Genomic DNA, 15,038 nt, shown 5'->3' with positions numbered 1-15,038 from the left:
TGTACCTACTGATCTTCCTATGGCTTCTGTTTGGTTGGAAAATGACAGAAACGGCTCCAGACATCTTACTGTGATATGTTCCGTTTCTGCCTCATAGGTCTCATTTTTGGATCTAAGAAAGCTTCCTTAAACCCTGCAGAAGACTTACGTTCACAGAATATTGACACCGCTCAGCTCATCACTAGCAAGGGTATAAGACCACTGATTGATAGGAAGCAGCGAGGACTTAGAGTCACATGGTGGAAGATGGTCACCAGGACCAATATAGGGACTTGCTATTTATCATGAGAGGGAGAAATTAGCAACTACAGGTTCAGGACATTGGTCAACATTTACAAATTGAGAGATTTCACATAAAAGCTTAGATTTGTATCTTAGCTTTTAAAAACTTTTTTTTTTTTTGAGTTTAGCTATAGGGCACGTGTGCTCACCAGAGAGAGAGAGAGAGAGAGAGAGAGAGAAGGAATGTGAGAAATCACCCCCTGGGGGGCCCAGCCACACCACAATCCCTTCTCCTCTAGTCTCCTCTCAGGATTTTGGGCATGCATGTACATGTGCATGGTGATTTTCAAGCCTCTAGGTTTGATGCTCAAACTATGCAGCCAGCCATGTGAGATCCAGTGACTTAAACTGCACACCACCTGCTGGTCCTATTTTTAAATTTTAAAAAATTTTAATTTTAAAATTCATGTAACATAAAATATACTATTTTAAGTTTTTGTTTGTTTGTTTGTTTGTTTTTGCCATAGAGCATGTGTGCTTGCTATAGAGAGGCTGAGAGGGAGAAAGTGAGAGATCACCTCCCAGCGGAGATGGCCATGCCATAATCTCTTCCCTATTTTTCTCCTGGGATTTGGGGTAGACACAAATATGCACCTCAGATTATTTTCAAGTGGCCAGGTCCAGGACTTGAACTGACACTGACGATGTGGTAATTTCGTGCCTTAACCACCATGCCACCTGATGACCCTCATCTTAAGTATTTTTAAGTGTACAGTTAGATAGTACTAACTACATTCCCATTGTTGGTCAGTACAATCTCCAGTACTTTTCACTTTGCAGCACTTTTTGTCTATACCCATTAAACAACTCCTCATTTTCTTCCCCAATAGCACCCACCACCCTACTGAAATGGTGCATTCACACACACATGCCTGGCATGATTTTTAAGCTGCCAGGTCTGGGACTTGAACCACAGTCAGCCATATGAGAGTCCAGTGCCTTAAGTACCACACCACTTGCTGGCCCCATTGTATTCCAATTTATTTACATCTTTACAATAATTTTTACTTTGTTTTATTTTTATTTTTCATAGTAGCAATCCTAATCCATGTGAGGTGAGATCTAATTATTGTTTTGATCTTATTCCTCTAATGATTAGTTCTGTTGAACATCATTCATTGTATGCTTGTTGACCGTTTGGATATTATCTTTAGAGCAATGTCTATTCAAATGCTTTGTCCATTTTTTAATCCAGTTAAGTTATTAAGTTTTTTTATATCTTCTAGAATTAACTCCTTTCCAATATGCAATTCATAAATATTTTCTCCTGTTCCATACATTGTCTTTTCACTTGGTTGATTGTATTTTTTGATGCACAGAAGTTTTTAAGCTTAATGTAGTCAAATTTGTCTATTTTTAGTCTTTATCATCTGTACCTTTGGTGCCATATTCAATAAACCATTCTCAAATCCAGTGTCATTAAATTTTCCCCCTATGTTTATTTCTAAAAGTTTTTATAGTTTTAGGTCTTTGTTCCTGTTTGTTTGTTTGTTGTAAGTTTTAAATTTTTGCCCCTCACATGTGTTTGCCAGAGAGAGACACAGAGAGGGAAAGTGAGACACAGCCCCCTCGCCCCAATCCAGCGGGAGAGATGGCCATGCCACAATCTCTGTTCCTCTATTCTCTTCTTGGGATTTTGGACACATACATACATACATACATACATACATACATACATACATGCCCGGCATGATTTTCAAGCTTCTGGATTTGGGACTCGAACTGGGATCAGCCATGAGGGAATCTATCACGTTAACCATCATGCCACCTTCTGGTTCCTGGTCTTTATTCCTTTTTGAGGTGTGTGTGTGGTGGGGTGTGTGTGGGTATGTGTGTGTAAGGAAAGTACTCATTCTTTTGCAGGTGCATATCCAATTTACCAATACTATTTCTTGAAAGGACTAATTTTTCTCCATTGTGTGGTCTTTTCCCCATTGTATGGTCTAAGCACCCTTGTTGAGAATCATTTGACCATTTGTACAAGCGCTTCTTTCTGGGCTCTCTATTCCATTCCATTTGTCGATATGTCTGTCTTTATGCCATACCACATTGTTTTGATTACTCTAGCTTTGTAAGTTTAGATATCTGGAAGTATGAAACCTCCAACTTTCTTCTTTTTAAAGATTATTTTGGCTATTCAGGGGTCTCTTGAAATTTCCCTTAAATTCTAGAATGGATTTTTCTATCTCTACACAAAATGCTGCTAGGATTTTGATAGAGATTACATTAAGCCTGTAGATTGTTTTAGATAGTATTAACATCTCAACAATATTAAGCCTTCACATCCGTAAACACAGGATGTCTTTCCACTTACTTATGTCTTACGTAATTTCTTTTAGCAATGTTTTGTTTTGTTGCTAGAGGATGCGTGTGCTTGCCAGGCAGAGAGAGAGCAAGAGGGGGAAGCATTCCCCAGTGGGGCATGGTTATGCCCATGCTCCTCCATTTCTCCATTCTGTTCAGATTTGGGGCCACCTACACAAGCTGAGATTTGAACTATTGTCAGCCATGTGGGATCCACTACCCTTAACCACTAGGCTATGTGGCCGGCCCTCAGCAGTGTTTTATAGCTATTAGTGTACAAATCTTTTGCCTCCTTGGATAAGTTTATTCCTAAATATTTTATTATTTTTGATGCTATTGTAAATGGAATTGTTTGCTTAACTTCCTTTTGTAGGTAGCTCATTGTCTGCTTTGCTTTGAGAAAAAGAAAGATCTAGTTACATTAAGCTTAGTTTCCTACATGACAATAGACTGTTGCCACTGAATAGCAGCTGCTCCCTGTAGGAGGGACATTTGTTTTCCACTTTACCACAGTCCCTATCCAGCCAGCTTCCTTCACATTCCCTGCGTTTGGGCTTTCAACCCCTTGTTTAGATCATCCACATTGGCAGAGGTTATGCAGTGCTGCTATTCATTATGAAGGGGCTAGAGTGGCAAAAAATTTCTGAAAGACAGGTACTGTGGCAACTGGACAAAACAACATTAAAGCTGACTTTCCAAGTTTCTAAAATTTATCTTTAAGAACCCAATTATTTTATTACAAACATTTTAAATAGATTTTTTTTCCTGAATTATACTGTGTGTGTGTTTTTTTTTTCTCTCTAAAATAAAGAACACAGAATATCACTTATTCTTCATGCTTTACCAAAATAAACAGTGATAACTGTCTTGTACTGGATGACAAAATAAATTATGTAAGATTAATGACCTCTGTCTTGTAAATGGCCACAAATGCCTGTGTTTTGAGGGCTCTTGAGTTTGCTAGGCATTTTTTTTTTTTATTTATTCCCTCTCTAGAGGTTCTTCTTGCCAGTAAAAATGCATCTTCCTATAGCAATCTTCTTTCATCTCCTAGTTGATGCTTCTAGAACACTGTGGGCTGGGACTAGACAGTCACATCTGTCAGAATTGTCCAAGTGAACAATAGCAAGACAAGGTACAGTTACTCCATTGCTTCAGTTACTCTCAGGGTCTGGGGAACTAGATGATCCTACCCACAGGTGAGGTTAATGGATTGAGAGGAAGACCAAAGCCACAGATGTCATGGAGTTGGTTTGGAATGGGTAGGACAGCAGAACAGGCTCCTTTTCCATGCAGCCACTCTGTAAGAACATTCTGCAACCTAGTCATGCAGCCACTTTTAGAAGCTACAGAAGCCCTTAAAGCAGTGCCCAATAGTTGTGGAAACCACATGGCCTCCGGGGCATTGAGGTGCTCTTTGCCTGTTGGTCTTTAATGGAAAAACAAAAACAAACAACTAGAAAACACTTGTCTGTCTTTTCCATCCCACCTTCCCTCTTATAGACCTAAATCAATTTCTCAACAACTTAAATATGACTATTTTTCCCAAGAAGTTTCTCATATTATGTCCAGCCAATCTCCCCACTTTTCCTCTCTGAAAAGATTTTATTTTATTCATTTATTTTAACTGTTCTATTATGAACATTTTCAAATATACTCAATATTTTAGAGAGAACAGTATAATTAGCTGCCACATAGTCATCATTCAGCTTATATTATTATCAACATTGCTATTTTTTAAATCTCTCCCCTTCCACATGGGGGGAGGTGATCTTGGAATATTTTAAAACAACCATTATTTTTTTTCAGGAACTCATTTTTAAATGTTAAGCAGGTCATGATATCTATTAATTGTTAGCTATGAGCCATAGCAGTAGGCAAAAGTAAAAGTACATATATTATTTCTAGCCCTTCCGATTTACCTGTAATATAAATTAATCCCATCTTATACGCAAGGAAATTGAGATTCTGCCTTTATTCATATTAAAAGCAGGTAGCTAAATGACAGTACAGTAGTTAGGATCATCTGAAGAAAAACAAAAATGATCTCTACTCTCACACTGATCAACAATCACTTCTGACACCAAATGTGTGGGAGTTTCCCCTCAACAACCAGTTCTCCTGTAAATGCCAGCTAGTATCCTATAATTCAGTTCAATACTGAAACTACCTGGCGATAGAGATCCCACAGGTTAAGGACTCAGTCCCACAATACTGTTAATCACAAGCATGAGATTATGGTCTGTGCTTCGGATTGATGAGCTATCTGAATCAAAATTTCCATGAACCCCTCCTCAGATTTGACTAATTTCCTGGAGCAGCTCAGAGCTCTGAGCAGCTCTTTACTTCAACTCACCCAGGTATTATAAAGGATATTACAAATGATACAGATAAACAGCCAGAGGAAGACATGCACAGGATAAGATATGTGGGAAGGGACAAGGAACTTCCATGCCCTTTCTGGAGTGCCACGCTACAAATGCCTCCATGTGTTCTGCTCTCAGGAAGCTCTCTGAATCCTGTCCTTTTGACTTTTTTGTTTTGTTTTAGTTTTAGAGAGGTTTTTGCTATAGGGCGCGTGCGCTCGCCAGACAGACAGAGACAGAGGGATAGAAAGCGAGAAATCACCCCCCAGAGGGGATGGCCACGCCGCAATCGCAATCCCTTCTCCTCCATTCTCCTCTTGGGATCTTGGGCACGCACGCACATGCACCCGGCATGAATTTAAGCCACCGGGTACATGACTCAAACCTCGGTCAACTACGTGGGAGTCCAGTGACACAGCCATTATGCTAACTGCTGGTTCCCCTTTTAACTTTTTATGGAGGCTTATGATGCAGGCATGATTAATCACATCATTGGCCACTGGAAATTAACTCAACCGTTAGGTTTAATGGATTGAGAGGAAGACAAAAGCCACAGATGTCATGGAGTTGGTTTGGAATGGGTAGGACAGCAGAACAGGCTCCTTTTCCATGCAGCCACTCTGTAAGAACATTCTGCAACCTAGTCATGCAGCCACTTTTAGAAGCTACAGAAGCCCTTAAAGCAGTGCCCAATAGTTGTGGAAACCACATGGCCTCCGGGGCATTGAGGTGCTCTTTGCCTGTTGGTCTTTAATGGAAAAACAAAAACAAACAACTAGAAAACACTTGTCTGTCTTTTCCATCCCACCTTCCCTCTTATAGACCTAAATCAATTTCTCAACAACTTAAATATGACTATTTTTCCCAAGAAGTTTCTCATATTATGTCCAGCCAATCTCCCCACTTTTCCTCTCTGAAAAGATTTTATTTTATTCATTTATTTTAACTGTTCTATTATGAACATTTTCAAATATACTCAATATTTTAGAGAGAACAGTATAATTAGCTGCCACATAGTCATCATTCAGCTTATATTATTATCAACATTGCTATTTTTTAAATCTCTCCCCTTCCACATGGGGGGAGGTGATCTTGGAATATTTTAAAACAACCATTATTTTTTTTTCAGGAACTCATTTTTAAATGTTAAGCAGGTCATGATATCTATTAATTGTTAGCTATGAGCCATAGCAGTAGGCAAAAGTAAAAGTACATATATTATTTCTAGCCCTTCCGATTTACCTGTAATATAAATTAATCCCATCTTATACGCAAGGAAATTGAGATTCTGCCTTTATTCATATTAAAAGCAGGTAGCTAAATGACAGTACAGTAGTTAGGATCATCTGAAGAAAAACAAAAATGATCTCTACTCTCACACTGATCAACAATCACTTCTGACACCAAATGTGTGGGAGTTTCCCCTCAACAACCAGTTCTCCTGTAAATGCCAGCTAGTATCCTATAATTCAGTTCAATACTGAAACTACCTGGCGATAGAGATCCCACAGGTTAAGGACTCAGTCCCACAATACTGTTAATCACAAGCATGAGATTATGGTCTGTGCTTCGGATTGATGAGCTATCTGAATCAAAATTTCCATGAACCCCTCCTCAGATTTGACTAATTTCCTGGAGCAGCTCAGAGCTCTGAGCAGCTCTTTACTTCAACTCACCCAGGTATTATAAAGGATATTACAAATGATACAGATAAACAGCCAGAGGAAGACATGCACAGGATAAGATATGTGGGAAGGGACAAGGAACTTCCATGCCCTTTCTGGAGTGCCACGCTACAAATGCCTCCATGTGTTCTGCTCTCAGGAAGCTCTCTGAATCCTGTCCTTTTGACTTTTTTGTTTTGTTTTAGTTTTAGAGAGGTTTTTGCTATAGGGCGCGTGCGCTCGCCAGACAGACAGAGACAGAGGGATAGAAAGCGAGAAATCACCCCCCAGAGGGGATGGCCACGCCGCAATCGCAATCCCTTCTCCTCCATTCTCCTCTTGGGATCTTGGGCACGCACGCACATGCACCCGGCATGAATTTAAGCCACCGGGTACATGACTCAAACCTCGGTCAACTACGTGGGAGTCCAGTGACACAGCCATTATGCTAACTGCTGGTTCCCCTTTTAACTTTTTATGGAGGCTTATTATGCAGGCATGATTAATCACATCATTGGCCACTGGAAATTAACTCAACCGTTAGTCCCTCTCCCTTCTTCCAAATTTGGGATTAGGGTTAGTGGTTCTAACTTCAATCATGTCTCAGTTCTTCTGGTGACTAGTCCCCATTCTGGGGCCATCTAGGGACCACTAGCCACCAGCATTCATTAGCATATGAAAGGTACTCTTATAACTCTGGAGATTCTAAGAGTTTTAGGAGCTATGTTCCCTATGCAGAGACCTAATATATATAGTATTTCTTATTATATCACAATACCAAAAATGCCATTCAGGCCATAGTAACAGAATGCAGTAACTTGAACATCGTAAATGTTTATCTCTCATGAAAGTTCAAATGAATCTAGAGTATGTCCAGGATGACAGTGGTGGCTGGGTGTCGTTAGGGACCTAGACTTCATCTCTCCTCTTGCTCCACTGTTTCAACATCATAGACCAGGACAGCTGCTACAGGTCAAATCATCAGGTAAAGATGGCAAAAGGAATATTGGGGGGCATTTCTACTCCCTTGAAGAACATAATTCTGGTTGCCTCACCAACGACTGCCAGAAACTTAATCACATAGTAACACCTACACGGGAGACTGGAAAATGTGATCTTTATTTTGGACAATCTGTGACCAGTTGAAAATCAGGGATTCTGTTCTTAATGGAAGAAGAGGTACAATGGACATGGGGTTGGAGGAGGACACAACCAATAATACCAATAATATTTTCATGGGAGGAATAAAGAATTCTTTTCTAATCGAAGGTAGCGAGTTCTTTATTTTGGTTTCCCATGTGGCCCATTGGTACCTGGTTAAATTAGAGGTAGAAGTTCCTTGGTGATGAGGAGGTCAATTATTTAGTCCTTGTGCCTGCAACTTTTTCTTTGTCCTTTTTTATTGTGGTTCAGAACACTTATAACCATACTGTTCTTTTAAAATAAAATTATCCTTTTAAATTTATTTATTTATTTATTTATTTATTGTTAGAGGGTACATGTACTCACCAAAGAGAGGGAGAGAGGAAAAGTGAGAAAACATCCCCCCCACCACCAATGTGGGGGCATGGCCACAATAAAATCCCTTTTCGTCAATTCTTCATTTGGTATTCTGGGTATGTATGCACATGGGCTCTGTGTGTTTCTCAAGCTGCCATGGCTGGGACTCAAACTTGGCCACGTGGGACCAGCTGCCTTAACCACTGTGCCACCAACTGGCCCAAAACAAAATTTATTCTAGTAGTCAACTAACAGAATGCAATTTAAATTCTATCATCCAAAATAGACAGGCCCTAGTTATATAATATCATAGCCCTAACAATTATATTTCTCTCTTTTAATTTTAATTTGACACACAATAGCTATACATATATATGGGATATAATGTGATTTTTCAATACATGTGTACAATGTATAAGGATCAAATCAAGGCAAAAAAAATGCCCATAATCTCAAAATTTTCCATTACTTTGTTATGAACATTTGAAATCCTCTCTTCTATCTCAAAATTTCCCATTACTTTGTTATGAACATTTGAAATCCTCTCATCTACCTATTTCAAAATATACACTGAATTGTCATCAACTCTATTTACTGTGTTATAGTACTCTTGAGCTCTTTCCACTTATCTACATACACTTTAGAACTTTTAACAAAGTTCTCCCTATCTTCCATACTTCCCTCTCCTTCCCAGCTTCTGGTATCTACAATTTCACTCTCCACATCTATGCAATCAAATCTTTTAGCTTCTACTAATGAGTGAGAACATATGGTATTCATCTTTCAATGGCTGGCCTTATTTCACACAGCATTATTCCTTCCAAGTTCATCTATGTTGCTGAAAATGACTGGATTTCATCCTTTTGTAATGACCAAAGAATATTCCGTGATGTATATAAAATACATTTTCTATATGCACTCATCAGTTGTTGGCACTTGGATTGATTCCATACTTAGCTATTGTGAATACTGTTTCAAAAAATAATAAGTGAGTACAGATATCTCTTTACCATATTGATTTCATTTCTTTCAGATATATACACAGCAGTGGAATTTCTGGATCATCAGGTAGTTCTATTTTTACTTTTCAAGGTTTTCCATAATAGCTGTACTAATTAGCCTCTCCATCAAGAGTACACACAAGTTCTCCTTTCCCCATAACTTTTCCAGCATTTGTTATTCTTTGGGTTTTTGATAATAGCCATTCCAACTGGAGTGGATAAGGTGATATCTCACTGTGGTTTCAATTTGCATTTCCCTGATGGTTTGTGATGTTAAGAATTTTTCATGTGCTTGTTAGTCATTTGCATGTCTTCTACTGAAAGCTGCCTGTTAAGATTGTTATTATTATTATTATTATTATTATTATTATTATTTTCTACAGGGCATGTGTCTGAGAGAGACAGACAGCCAGAGAGGGACAAAGAGAGAGAGTGAGAGAGCAAGTCACTACCTCTGGGACTCAAACTGTGGTCGACCATGTGGTAGTCCAGTGTCTTAACCACCATGCCACTTGCTGGCCCCTCCCTATCGAATATCCTTGAAACCATTGTCAAAAGTCAATTGGCAAGGGAGACCAGCAGATAGCATAATGGTTATATTGCTGGATTTCCATGTAGTCGACTATGTTTGAATCCTGGACCCAGTGACTTAAAACTCATTCCAGGCACATGTGTACGCATGCCCCAAATCCTGAGAGAATGGAGGATAAGGGATTCCAGAAGGACCAGCCTTCCTAGGAGATGACTTTTTGCTTTCTGTCTCTCTGTCTCTCTGTCTCTCTAGCAAGCACACACACCCTATAGCCAAAATCTCTCTTAAAAAGGTCAATTGGCTGTATATTCATGGATTTATTTCTGGACTCACAATTCTATTCCATTGATCTGTGTGTCTGGTTTTGAAACCAGTACCATGCAATTGTGCTTATTATAGCTTTGTACTATATTTTTATGTCCATGTGATATGTAGTTTGGTTCTTTTAGCACGAAAGTGCTTTGGCTATTCAGAATCTTTTGTAATTTCATACAAAATTTATGAATTTTTTTCTAGTTCTATTAAGAATACCATTGGCACTTTGATAGGGATTGCATAGAATCTGTAGATTACTTTGCATAATATCAACATTTTATCAATACTGATTCTTCCAATCTAAGAACAAGGAATGTCTTCCTATTCTTTTAAATCCTGAATTTCTTTCATCAGTGTTTCATAAATTTTGTCTAAAGTTCATTCACCTCCTTGGTTAAATTTATTCCTATGTATTGAATTTTATTTTATTGTAGCTATTGTAAATGGGTTTTCTCTCTATATTTCTTCAATTAGTTCATTACTGGCATACACAGTCTTAATCATAAAGGGATGTTATATTTTATAAAATGATTCTTATGAATCAACTGATATGGTCATGTAGGTTTTATGTTTCATTCTCTTGATGTGATATATCACATTCATTGATTCATGTATTAAACCATTCTTATAGTTCTGGGATAAATTCTACTTGACTTTTGTGCATAATCTCTTTGATGTGCTATTGAATTTGGTTTGTCAATGTTCTTTCCGTTTTATTTTCAACTTAAAAAGATTTATAAAAGGGAGACAGAAAGAAAGAAAAAGACAATCACCCTCAATAGGGTCTCATGGCACAAATCTTTCCCAATTTTTCAGCCAGCAAAGGTCATGAGCATACACATGCCCAATGTGTACAAATTGACCTGGGAAACAAATCCTGGTATTCCACAGGGCTTCTAGCACTGCAGAGCGTTGCACTGCCCCTGTACCACCTTCTCAGGGCCTACTTTGTTAACATTTTATTGAGGATTTTTGCATCTATGTTCATCAAGGATAATAGTCTGTTGTTTTCTTTTCTTCTCTCTTCTCCTCTCTTCTCTTCTCTTCTCTTCTCTTCTCTTCTCTTCTCTTCTCTTCTCTTCTCTTCTCTTCTCTTCTCTTCTCTTCTCTTCTCTTCTCTTTCCTTTCCTTTCCTTTCCTTTCCTTTCCTTTCCTTTCCTTTCCTTTCCTTTCCTTTCCTTTCCTTTCCTTTCCTTTCCTTACTTTTCCTTTTCTTTCCTTTTTTATTGTTGTGTCTTTATCATTTTGGGGAGTTGGAATAACAGTAGCCTTATAAAATAAATGTGGAAGGATTCCTCTCACTTGAACTTGGCGAAATTGTTTGAGAAGAATTGGAGTCAGTTCTTTTTCTTTCTTTTTCAACTTAAGTCATAAGGTACATGCACTCAACAGAGAAAGAGAATTGTTTAGTTAATTTTTTTATTCATTCATTTATTTAATTTGACCCAAGAGAGACACACAGAGAGAGAGAAGAAAAGTGAAAAAGCACGCCACCAGTATCAGCATTGAAGCTATCTAGATCGGGACTTTTCTTTGTGGGAGACTTTTTATTACTGATTCAGTCTTGTTCTTGTTATTGGTTTGTTCAGACTTTCTATTTCTTCCTGGTTCAATCTTGGTAAATTGTACATATCAACAAGTTCATTCAGCTCCTCTAGGTTTTCTGGCTTGTTGGCATATAATTGTCCATAATAATTTATAATAATCTTTTGTATTTCTGTGGTCTCTCTCTCTCTCTCTCTATTTGTCTCTAATATATTCATTCTCTCTTTTTTTAATTAGTTAGCTTAAATACGTCACAGACAGCAGGCTGGAGACATATAAGTTCTCTACAAGGTGCATGCAGCATGTAGGGCTTCCATTGATCCAGAGGGTAATGTCACTGGTGGTAGAAGTAGGGACACCCAGGTCAATGTTTTCAGACCCTGAATGGAGCAAGCTTGACATACAGAACCCTTGCTGGGTGAATGAGCAGGACTGCACAGGTACCATGGGGACAGAGTTACTTGGTTTGCCATAGTGCGGTTATGGTATCTGAAATTTTTAGTCTCAGGGGAAGGTCGGCTTCTTGAATCTCTTAATAGGGTTATCTGAAGGCTTCAGTCTTTGGTGTGTAGAGCATGTGTGGAGGCCTTAGTTCCTAGGTAGGGACCTGCATCAATATTCCAAGTCTCAGGGACATCTTTCCCACTATAGTACACTGCTCGTTCCCAGAATGTAGGGTGGGTGCTATGAGGAAACAGATACTAGGGTCACTGCTAAATCACTGGGCTCAGCTGCTGGCCTGGCTCTCCTGCCCTTTGCATGGGCAAATTGGAGCAACAGTGGGGCCCCAGATATGTGAAGGTACAAGGTCTGCTGACTACCAGGGCTGAATGCACTTTAGCTGTGGCTCTGTTCTAAAAATGGTGCTGTGCAGTTACATGGATCCCAAGGAGAGCAGTGGACGTGAATATCCAGCCAGTATATCTTTTCTGAATTACTACATTTTCAGTGATTCTGGACCACTCCTTACACTGGGTTAGCGATCTGTGGTGTTTTTGTGGCTCCATTATGACTCAACTGTGATTGCCCAAGATGAGGGGAGTGCTGGGAATATTTCACTTATCTCTCTTTCTTACTGTGAGACTTCTCTTTAGCTCTGGGTCATGCCTAGCCTTGTACTTTGTCTCCTCTAAGCTTCCTTCCTGAGTCTTGGTATCTTAGAGATTTCTCCTCACTTCTTTAATATATTCAGGTGTTCTTCCCTAGTTCCTCTATTCCAAATGTAGATTTTTATCACCAAAAACAAACCTTTCAGTCCTTCTCCATGGAGAGGAATTGCACTGGGTATTTGTAGTTGGCCATCTTGCTTTCACCCAATGATGAAGTGATTCAGTTCTGCTATTAACACCTGGATGGCCATAGACAAATGATTAACCTTCTTCAAGCCTCATTTTCCTTTGTACAAAACAGGAATACTACTCTCTATCTTAACAATTGTGTAGATTAACTATTGGGTCATTGGAAATATGTCATGACTTTTCCAATGACCCAATAGATGACAGGTGGAAGTTCTCAGCACACAGTGAACACTTGATAAATTCAATCTAATGGCAGATATGTATGTAATCTCTCTCTACAAATCCTACCCAGATTCACTTCTATCTTAAAAAGAAATAAATAACCATAGCATTTTCACATCTATCACTTGATTTCAGCTTCACAATACCCTATGAAATAATCAGGGCAGATAGACTTTTATACCTTCATCTTCTTATTTTTCATCTTCTAGATGAGCAAATAAAACATCAGAAAGATATAGTCACTTGTCCATGGCCTAACCTCTTTCCTCTTGATTAAATCCCTACCTGTGCATTGAATTCTGCTCAACTAGCTACCATATTAAATAATAAAAGAGTGTTCTTTCAACTCACAACTTTTATCAGTCCCCATCTCTATCTCTCTCTCTCATTTAAGTCTATTTGTTTCTTCCATGAGAGACATACACACAGAGAAACAGAGAGAGAGAAGGAGACCTATCCTTAGCAGGACACACCCTACGAGTTTATCACTAGCTTGGGCCACTTTTATGATCTCCATTTCCAATTACTCCTGGAAGGGGGAGGTTCAGGACAGGTTAGGAGGACCCTTTTTACAAGAGTCCATACATAAGACAAAGAGAACCTGAACCAGAGTGGGGCAATCAGATTGGGGTCGAGAGAAAGGAAAGATGCTTGAACAGGTTCCCAGGTCTTAGAAATTACATGGCCATGGCTATGGGGTGATGAGAGAGAAAGAGAGTCAAAGGTGACTCTGAGATTCTAACACGTGGTACCTAGGTGGTTGTAGCTGCCAATCATGAGTAAGAGGGTTGGTTTAGGGTGCAAGATTTTACATGGTAGTAGACCTGAATCTGGAGAAGACATCTGCTCAAAGTCTTCTTGTTCTTTTTTTTTTTTTTTAATAAAGACTCAGGGACACATTACCACTACCTGCCTCCCCCACACCCCCATGACCATCTCCAACCACCGTCTCCCACAGTGGCACTCTGTCAACTTGAGACCCAGGCAGAAATAGAAATAGAAGGGGGATGTTTTGCTTCTCCACTGGGATAGGTCATTGTCTCAACTCACAACAAACCATGGGTAATGTCTTTTAAGGTATTTATATAGAATTCCAGGCTCCAAGAGGCAATTCTGTTTTTGAAAAGGCAAGTAACAGAAAGAAATGTGTTACCCTGTCACCTTCATCCCTTGTGGGTTACAATAAACAGAACATAAGGAGACCTGAAGGTGGAGTTGGCCACATCTGGAAGTTTCCCTAGGTCTCACTTACCAAAATAAAACAAAATAAAACAAACCTGTGATTCTGTGATTCCAGAAGCTGAGTTTTTGAGCTTTAAAAGGTGCCAAATAATTCATCAACCTCTGAAAAGTCTGAATCGCTGAAAATCACCCCTCTCAGAGTTAGATCCCCTTGAGATGAGATTGTATTTTATTTATGTGGCCACACAGTGGCAGCACACACAAACTCACCTTTTCTTAAACTAGTCTGGGATTGGCTTTGGTCTTTTAGTTCCCAGACTACCACCCTAGTATAGACCCTCAACTCACCCAGGTACTCACTCCAAGTCTTGGAGGAATGCTGGTGGAAGCACAGGGGTCGATGATCAGGTGGGAAAGCTGAAGTCAGCAAGAATGTGTGGAGGACAATTGAAGTGAGCAACTGACCACACAGCAGGGAAGCAGGCAGAGAATATCAGGCAGTCCTTCTGTACCCTCGTATTCAGGAACGAGGTGATGAAGGTCAAGTGGTCTGAGGTTAGACACCTGGGCAGAGAATATAATCTCTCTCTAAAACAAAACAAAACAAACAAACAAACAAACAAACAAACAAAAAACCTCTCTCTAAAAAAGAAGTTTGAGACTGAGGCTCTGGAGAAGAACTTCGAAGATGCGGGTGACAGTGAATACATGCCAGCTTTCTGACCCTATGCCAAGTCCAATTCACCCCTTCTTCCCATTCAGGAGAAAGTCTGGAAGAAACGTTGCTCGATGCCTTTGAGTCCCCACCTTAAATCTCCCTTCTAGCC

This window comes from Tupaia chinensis, unplaced genomic scaffold (genome assembly GCF_000334495.1).
Source record: "Tupaia chinensis unplaced genomic scaffold, TupChi_1.0 Scaffold000366_1, whole genome shotgun sequence".
Taxonomy (NCBI): domain Eukaryota; kingdom Metazoa; phylum Chordata; class Mammalia; order Scandentia; family Tupaiidae; genus Tupaia; species Tupaia belangeri.
The sequence above is the reverse complement of the archived record's forward strand: the minus strand, read 5'-3'. Positions refer to the sequence as shown.